The 8414-nt window shown below is 39.4% G+C and overlaps 1 pseudogene; it reads left to right on the top strand.

Annotated features, from left to right (window-relative positions):
- Nucleotides 1-1293: 1293 nt before the first annotated feature.
- Nucleotides 1294-1410, top strand: LOC111742559 (annotated as a pseudogene).
- Nucleotides 1411-8414: the final 7004 nt, after the last annotated feature.

Consider the following 8414-nt stretch of genomic DNA (forward strand, 5'->3'; position numbering starts at 1 on the left):
AGCTTCTCAGCCCTTTCGAGTCTAGTCTCAAACTAACATTCCCACCATTTACCTCTGTGATTTTCAATTTTCTCAGCTGCAGAAGCTTTTTGTCCCTGTAAATATCTGCCCCTGAATATATGCAGTATGTATTCAGGGAGGAGAAGAGGGATCAGGGGGACAAAAAGAGCCGGTCTGGTCTGGATGACGATGAGGTAGGGGCTCGGTGCCCCCACCAGCTCCGCCCCTCCCCCCTAGCCTCCAAGGCATCTCCAAGGAACCCCAGGGTTTGAAACCAAAGATTTACTCTCGCCAGTGCTTATTAAACTGGCACGTACTTACAAATCACCTGTCTTGATAAAATGAACATTCTATAGAGAAGATGTGCAGAGGGGCCCATAATTCTGCAGCTCTGACAGGCTCGTGGGTGACAGACAGCTGGTGCCACTGTTTTGTGGGTTACACTTTGAGTGAGTGGCCATACCAGCTCACTCACCATTCTCTCTGCTCATTCTTCTTACTTCTGCCAGTGTGGTCCCCTTGGCCATATATGCCTTTCCTTGCCTTCTCCAACTGGGAGATTCTACTCCATCTTTAAGGCCCTATCAATGTCAGCTCTTCCTGAACCCTTCTCCAGGAGTCCTGGCAGAAGTTATGGTGATCTGGCCCCCACCTGCATCTCCCATCACTCTGCCCCTTTCTCGTTCTGCTCCAGCCACACGGGCTTCCTTAACATATGAAGCCAGGCCCGAACTCAGAGCCTTCGCACGAGCTATTCCTTCTGCCTCAAACGTGCTTCCCCTCAGACATGCTCACGCCCAACCCGTTCATCCCATTATCTCCTTACTCGAATGTCTTCATGAGGTTTACACTCTGACCACCCTATTTAATACTCCCATCATTCCCGATACTCTAGTTATTTATATATATATATGTATGTCTGTCTGTTTCCCCTGCACTTATAAGCAATATGAGGGCTGGGTCCACAATATAGTCATTTTGCATCCCAAACATCTTGCAGAAGGTCTCTTACATTAGAAAAACAAAAGTAAAATAACAAATCAATAGCTGACATAACTTGCAACTAATAAATATGAATCAAATTTTTGGCACCTCAAACAACCCGAACACTAGTGGAGCATTAAAAGTATGAGAAAAACATTATAACAAAACAGATGCGGATTAGTTTGGCTCAAATAAACTTTTATGAAAATTCTCTAAAAAAAAGAAAGACGTGATTCCATAGTGTAGTGGTTAGCATGTTTGCTTTACACGCAGAAGGTCCTGGGTTCACACGTGGAGCCACGGTCCATGGTCTACGGCCATGCCACCCTGAACAAGCCCGATGTCTGATCTCATGAAGCTAAGCAAGGTCGGGCCTGGTTAGTACTTGGATGGGAGACCACCTAGGAAGACCAGGTGCTGTAGGCACAAATAATAATAAAATAAAATAAAAAATAAAAAATAAACCATGCAAAATTCAAGCAAGAGCACAAATAATTCTAAAATGATTAATTTAATACTCAAAGATGCACAAGGATGCCAAGCGCAATGGTGACTTTATATCTATGAACCAAGATAATGTAACAAACAATTGATTTAACATGTTTTATCATTTAAAATGTTTTTTTAAAAAAATAATGGCAGCTACAGTTTACTAACAACATGTGTGAGCAACTCTTTAGGTAAGTATCTTACAATTACCAACTTATTTAATCCACATATCAAACCTCCAATATAGGTACTATTATTATCTCCTTTTATAAAAAAGGAACTGAGAAAGAGAAGCTAAATGATTTGCCCAAGGCCACACACCAACCAGTGTGGCATCAGAGACTGAGCTCTGAACCACTGCAGACAGGTGAAAAAATATAAAGACTTACTCTGAATGTAAAGGCTTTTCACTAGGTAGGTTACTGTTTTAAAACCCTCTACAACACTCTTCATGAATTTCACACACACACACACACACACACACACACACACACTCTTCCTACATGCTTTGAATATAAGCAGTGGTTTTCTTTCTGTAAAGGAAAAACTGTGTTTTCAAACAGTTTTCCTCCATATTAATAGCTAAGATAGTAGTCACCCCTTATCCACGGTTTTATTTTCCATGGTATCAGTACCCGCAGTCAACAGAAGTCCAAAAATATTTAACGGAAAATTCCAGAAATAACGAATTCGTAAATTCTAAATTGCATTATTCTGAGTAATGTGATGCAATCACTCACCTTCCTGCTGCATCCCGCCCAGGACATGAATCATCCCTTTGACTAGCACATCCACTACCTGCCGGTTAATCATTTAGTAGCCATCTCAGTTATCAGATGGTTGAGGGGAAAAAAGGGAGAGAGAGAGAGGGACACCACGGTCACATAACTTTTATTACAGTATACTGTCATAACTGTTCTATTTTATTATCAGTTACTGTTGTTAATCTCTTACTGTGACTAATTTATACATTTAATAGTAAACAGAGGGCTCTGTAGTATCTACAGTTTCAGGCACCCACTGGATATATGCATAAATAACACTGGGGTCTTGGAACACCTCATGGATAAGGGGAGACCACTGTACTCAGTCTGTCAAAGCTTTTAAGACTAAAGAAAGAAAAGATTAGATTTCAATGAAATTAATAACTCCCAGGCCTGCCCAGGAAGCACAGCTCGATGGTTAAGGGTATGGGTGTGAATCACACATCATTAATTCAACCTGTGCAACGTTCCTACTACGTAGTGTTCTTCCTGGCTACTGTGTGCTCCGGTGTTTCTCACCCCACCTTAATCCTGCAAGGGCTCCTAACTGGATTCCATAAACCCTCAAGTTTATGGATAGAGCTCAGGGAATCAGTGAGCTTGGTAGTATGTATCATATGTATTTCTGTTTATTTGTTCAAAACTATTATTCTAAGAAGGGGTCCAAAACCTTCACCAGACTGTCATAGGGGTCTACGACAAAAACAGAAACATGGATAGATCTAGAAACGGGGAAATAAGTAGGAGGTATGTGCAACACAAAGAGGGAAATAAATCTGGTTAGAGTTGGTAGAGATGAAAATGGAAAGGAAAAGATGGAGTGAGGGAAAATACATAGGTATTCCTAAAGAAAATAGCATCTTTTGCCTTCCTTCCACTTCTAACCTTCTAAAAAGAGAAGCTGCCTCTACTTCCACTCATTCATTTCTTAGATTTTTAAGCTTGCACGCACGCACACGCACGCACGCACACACACACACACACACACACACGCACGCACACACACCATAAACCACTATCTCAAAAAGTACACCCGTGAACGTTGTGATCTCTAGAGCATCCAATTATGGTGGCCTCTTCTCGCTGAGTTTTCTCTTACTTCCTGTTTCTTCTTCACTCCTTCTCTCAACACAAGTGCCTCCGGTGTTCCAACTTCTCCCGCAGAGATCTGATTCACCCCCATGGCTTACCGATCCTGCATGGGCCATTCTCAGTTCTCCATCCCTGCCCTAATCCTGCCAAGTTCTAATCCCACCTGCTAACACTCTACAGGTGGGCACTATCGCTACCATATCCACTCACCATCACCTGTAAGTCAACAATTCCTAAATCAAAAAGGTTTTTATCTTTTTCCAACACATGATTCCTTCTCCTGACTTTTCTAACTCTCTCATGTGGTCATCTTTCCTCCAAGAATTCATCACATACAGTCAGGGGACAAATCCTGAATATTTCTCCTTGTTTTTAACATTATTCTTTCTACTATCTTGCTACTCAAAGTGTGGCTTAGGGACGAGCAGTGTCAGCATCACCTGGGAGCCTGATAAATGCAGAATCTCAGGACTCATCCCAGACCTGAGTCAGAATTTGCATTTTTAAAATATCCCCAATTGATTCATACACACATTAAATTTTGAGAAGCACTTGTCTAGTGTTTATTAATTTGCTACCAGCCTAACTGCATCTGAATTTGATCATTTATAGGTATTAATTACTGAATCTTTATTATGTGCTGGTTACAGTGCTAGACTTTAAATGCATGATCTTATTTAACCCTCAAAATAACCTTGTGAGGTAGGCATCATCAACTCTACTTTGACAATGAGTACATTGGGGTGCAAGTGCCTAGATCATCTATCTATCTATCTGCTCAAAAAGCCCATAAATAAAGGAGGCAGGATTTGAACCTAATCCATCTCATCACAAACCATTTTGCCAAATTCCACCAATTCTCTTCAATTCCAAAATTTAGATTTCGAAGAGTACGTTGGCAGAATTAATTATTCTGGTTGACTGCATTTTATAATCAACTTAAGGTAGATTTTGTTTGTTTATTACAATTCTTGTTAAAAATCTTTCTAAAGGCATAGCAAGACAACCTTGCTGTAGAAAGAGAAATCATCGTAATTGCTTGATAGTACATATCCTATGTATTTTTGCTTATTTGTTCAAAACCATTATTCTAAGAAGGGGTCCAGTTTCATTCTAAATACTCAAGTTCACTCTAAGGCATCTGAGAAGAAATGGAGAAGAAAATGTATTCTATTCTCAGGACATAACCCCAAATTTTAGAGGTTATGAAACTATTTTCCTTATAATATACTTTGAACATGTCCGCTTGGTATTTTCTGTCCTCTAAAGAGGAAAGAAAAAATAGTATGACACTAGTTCTTAAATGAACAATTAGTTGGGTTCCATTCAATGAATTTCATCTACTGTCTAGCTAATTATTATTTTAATTGCCTTATTGTAGTCTATTCAGTTAATTTTTCATAGTCATATATTTCATTTTTAAACCTGGTTCTTTTATCTTTTCCAGTGCCCAAATATAAACAAAAGCTATAATACTCTACCTAGAAAACCACATATTCATCAAAACATAAAATGCAGTACACAACACTAATATAAACACCCCAGCTCTACTAGGACTGACACCTGCCTGATCCTGCCTGTCCAGACCCCCTCTCTTCTTTTGAGAACTGCTTTTCCCCCAACTCCAACGGGCGGGAGCTGCCACCTTTTTTATAAGTGCTCCATCCAAGGGGAGGCGAAGAGTGACCGAAGTCAATCCAGCTGGAATCCTTCCATGGGATTTTCACAACTGAATCAGAGACAAGAAAGTCCCTTTTTAGGGGCAGAAAGCACAAAATGTCAAATTCAGGAACCATGAGTTCGCTGCCCTGTGCAGGAAACCTGTAAGCTAAGAATAAGAATAAAGCCATAAAGGACAGAAAAGTCCCAACAGTACCCAAGCACCTGGTTCCAATGGTTCTGGAAGTCCAGACCTTTTCCTGTTCTCTTGGTTTGGTTACCAATCCCAGCTTCTTCAGTGATGGACCTCCAACACACTCCCCCCCACGCCCCCACCCCAAATATCTGAAATGTCTGCCTAAACTCATTTGTGTTTCTATGCTTGCAACCAAGAAATTTTAATATTAATAATGGCTACTTCTAAATACTATATTTGTTTTAAACAAGTTTTATGTCCTTCCATTTTTTTTCTATACAGAAAATATCTTCCTCTAGATAAATAGGTTTTTAAATATAATTTCTAAATGGCTCACATTTCACTCTGCATAAAATTATTTTAGAATATGTTTAAAACAAGTCTTGGCTCAGATCACTCTACACGCTCCTCACACTATTAAAATATAATTTTAAGAAGCTAACTGCCTGATTATTTTTAGTTTAATTCCAAATGTAACAAGACAAAATTGCCTTCTTAAATCATCTTTTCTTTTATGTATTCAATTATGTTTTCTGCTTAAAATACTTAAAATTGGCAGTGATCCATTCATTGATGGGTATTTTAAGTTAGAAAGCAGTAGCATATCATATTAACCACACAAAGTCAGGATTATTCTTATTGAGAATTACCACCACAATGGACTTGAATATTCCTACCTTAATTGCAAATTTTTACATTTCCATCAAATAGACTTTGACTTAATAGGCTGCAAAGCAGGCCAACGACAATCGAGCCAACAAACTCTTAGTTCACACATCTCTCCAGTCGCCAGCGACTTCCTTCCCTCTAGTTATAGCCTTGAAAATTCCCTGGATGCTGCTGCACTGGCCAGGTTATAATGAAAATGCAATTTGTGTTATATAGTTTTACTACTCCTGGTCTGTGCAACCGAATATAAAGCTATGAATCTAGTGGACTCTAAAAACTGTCAAATCTTGAAGTTAGAAAAAATTTGGAAATTATCCAGTCCAATCACCTTACTTCACAGATGCAAATATTAATGTAAAACTAGTCAACATGCCCAACCAAGGTCAAGAGAATTAGAGAAAGAATTAGTACTGATCCAAAGAGCATTTTACCATTGTATGAAGAAGGTTCTCGATCCCCGTAGAAGATGCCTACATAATAAAATAAATATGCAGTTCTCCTTCAGCACTCTAAAGTCTGGTTATCTCTAAATGATCTTAAGAAATGAATTTTAAAAGCATGAAATTGCTATATTCATGACCAATTTTTTCTCCATTTATTCTGATCACATTAGAAATGTAAGAAAAGACGAATTGAATGATCTATTCCTTTTCCACTATGCTTTCTCAAATGTTCCCATTCATATACAACACTATGCTTGCTCCTTCTTAATAATGTTGACCTAGTTATTCTCATATTATACTATATGGGCTCTGGTGCACACAGGGCATATAAAAACATTTATCTAATGTTAGACTTTGTTGGCTAAACTGAAATCAACCAGAAACACATGGCATCAAAATGCTTAGATTCCATCTTTATATACATTTCCTTTCTTTTCTTTCAAAAATAATAAAGAAAATAGACATTTTAAAAAAAGAAGCCCGTGAAACAGACTTTTCTCATGTCAACTCAGAGCCCTCAAAGATATCTGGACTAAAATATGAGGGGAGTTTTCAGCAATCTTTGCACAGTGGCTGGCACTTTTTTGTGCCTAACATACATTACATACTATGGAAACTTCACTTCTCTGGATGACTATTCTTAGAATTGCTAACTTTTCTTGAAAGCAAAAGAAAATAACACAAAATGCACTATCTGCAAATAATACATTACTCATATAAGCCATAAGTAGCTTCAAAGTATTTCCAATTAGCAAAAAAACTCTAAAACAAATGTAGCAATTCACAAATACAAAGTAGCAACAAAGTGGTTACAGTAAAACATGCACCATTTCACGATTTTCTAAAGTAAACTGGAGTTCAGACTAATTCCCAGAGAGTACACTCTTTTTCAGCAATATACTGTTGACACAACTTTACTAGATTAAACCCTCAGACATAAACACTCTCCTGACCAAAACACCGGAACTCCAAAGCAGATAAAAGCACCCCCAAATACAGAACTGACATTAATTTTTTTTAAAAAGTAACGAACAACATAAATAAAAAAGCTTAACAGAATTAGACATAACTCTAAATTGTAGACTTAGTACATGGAAAACATTTCATTTTACATACTGTAATAAAACTTACGAGAGTTTTGGTATAGTAATGTATGCTGTTGTGAAAGCTGACATTCCTAATTACTAAATTAGGATTGTCAGGAAGTTAAAATGCACTACAATGGATCAGGCATCAGGCTGATAGAAATGATCTCTTCTAAACCTTCTTAAAAAGGGTCACTCCATGCAAACACAATCAATCCTGATACTGTTTCGCCTTTTCCCCATCTCAGCTTGGGAGAAAAATACAAACACGACGCTTTTGAATCATTTTAAACAACTTCATTAAATTCAGAATGTTCTTTTAAAAACCAGCATGGTTTTCTGTCATTTGCATTATGATGAAAAGGGCACACAGACATCCATCGAAATCAAAAGTATGGAAAGCAAGCTGACACTTTCTCCCCACATGCTAACTGACTGCAGTGGGTAAGGTCATGGTCAAAATTCACAGGCTCATTTAAACTTTCATGGCTCAGCCAACAGCGCCTATCATGTTTCCAGATTCTAGGAAGATTAAAAATGCGGGAGTTTCTCGCTGTACGATCAGCTGGAGGCTATTTCAGACCCTCAAACCGCAGTCCGCAGAGCCCGCAGCGGCGCATCTTCCACTGCCCCTGGGCTGTGCGTTAAGCTAACCTTTCCAAGCGCTCTCCTCCAGCCTTTTAAAGAAAACCCCGGGACGGGTGCAGTCGACTCAAGACCGCCTTCCTTGGCGCCCGCCGAGACCCCCTCCTGCGGTCATCCCCAAGGCGCCCTTCCGCAGTTGGTGACTTCGGCCTGGCCCCCAAGGTGGGGGAGGAGGTGTGGGGAGGAAGCCTCCCCGCGGAGCAGCTCTCCAGCCAGCACAGCGGCAGGGCGATGCGGAAGAGGAGCAGGGGAAGATGCTAAACCCCAGTGCCGTATTTACACTGGTTTTTTCTTTGTCAAAAACATTCCTTGTGTCCAACAATATCTCCTTTAAAGGAAAAAAGGACCTAAGCACTAAAGCCTCGGTCCAGGTCTCCCCGATCTCCAG

Source organism: Pteropus vampyrus, unplaced genomic scaffold, assembly GCF_000151845.1.
Source record: "Pteropus vampyrus isolate Shadow unplaced genomic scaffold, Pvam_2.0 Scaffold96, whole genome shotgun sequence".
NCBI lineage: Eukaryota > Metazoa > Chordata > Mammalia > Chiroptera > Pteropodidae > Pteropus > Pteropus vampyrus.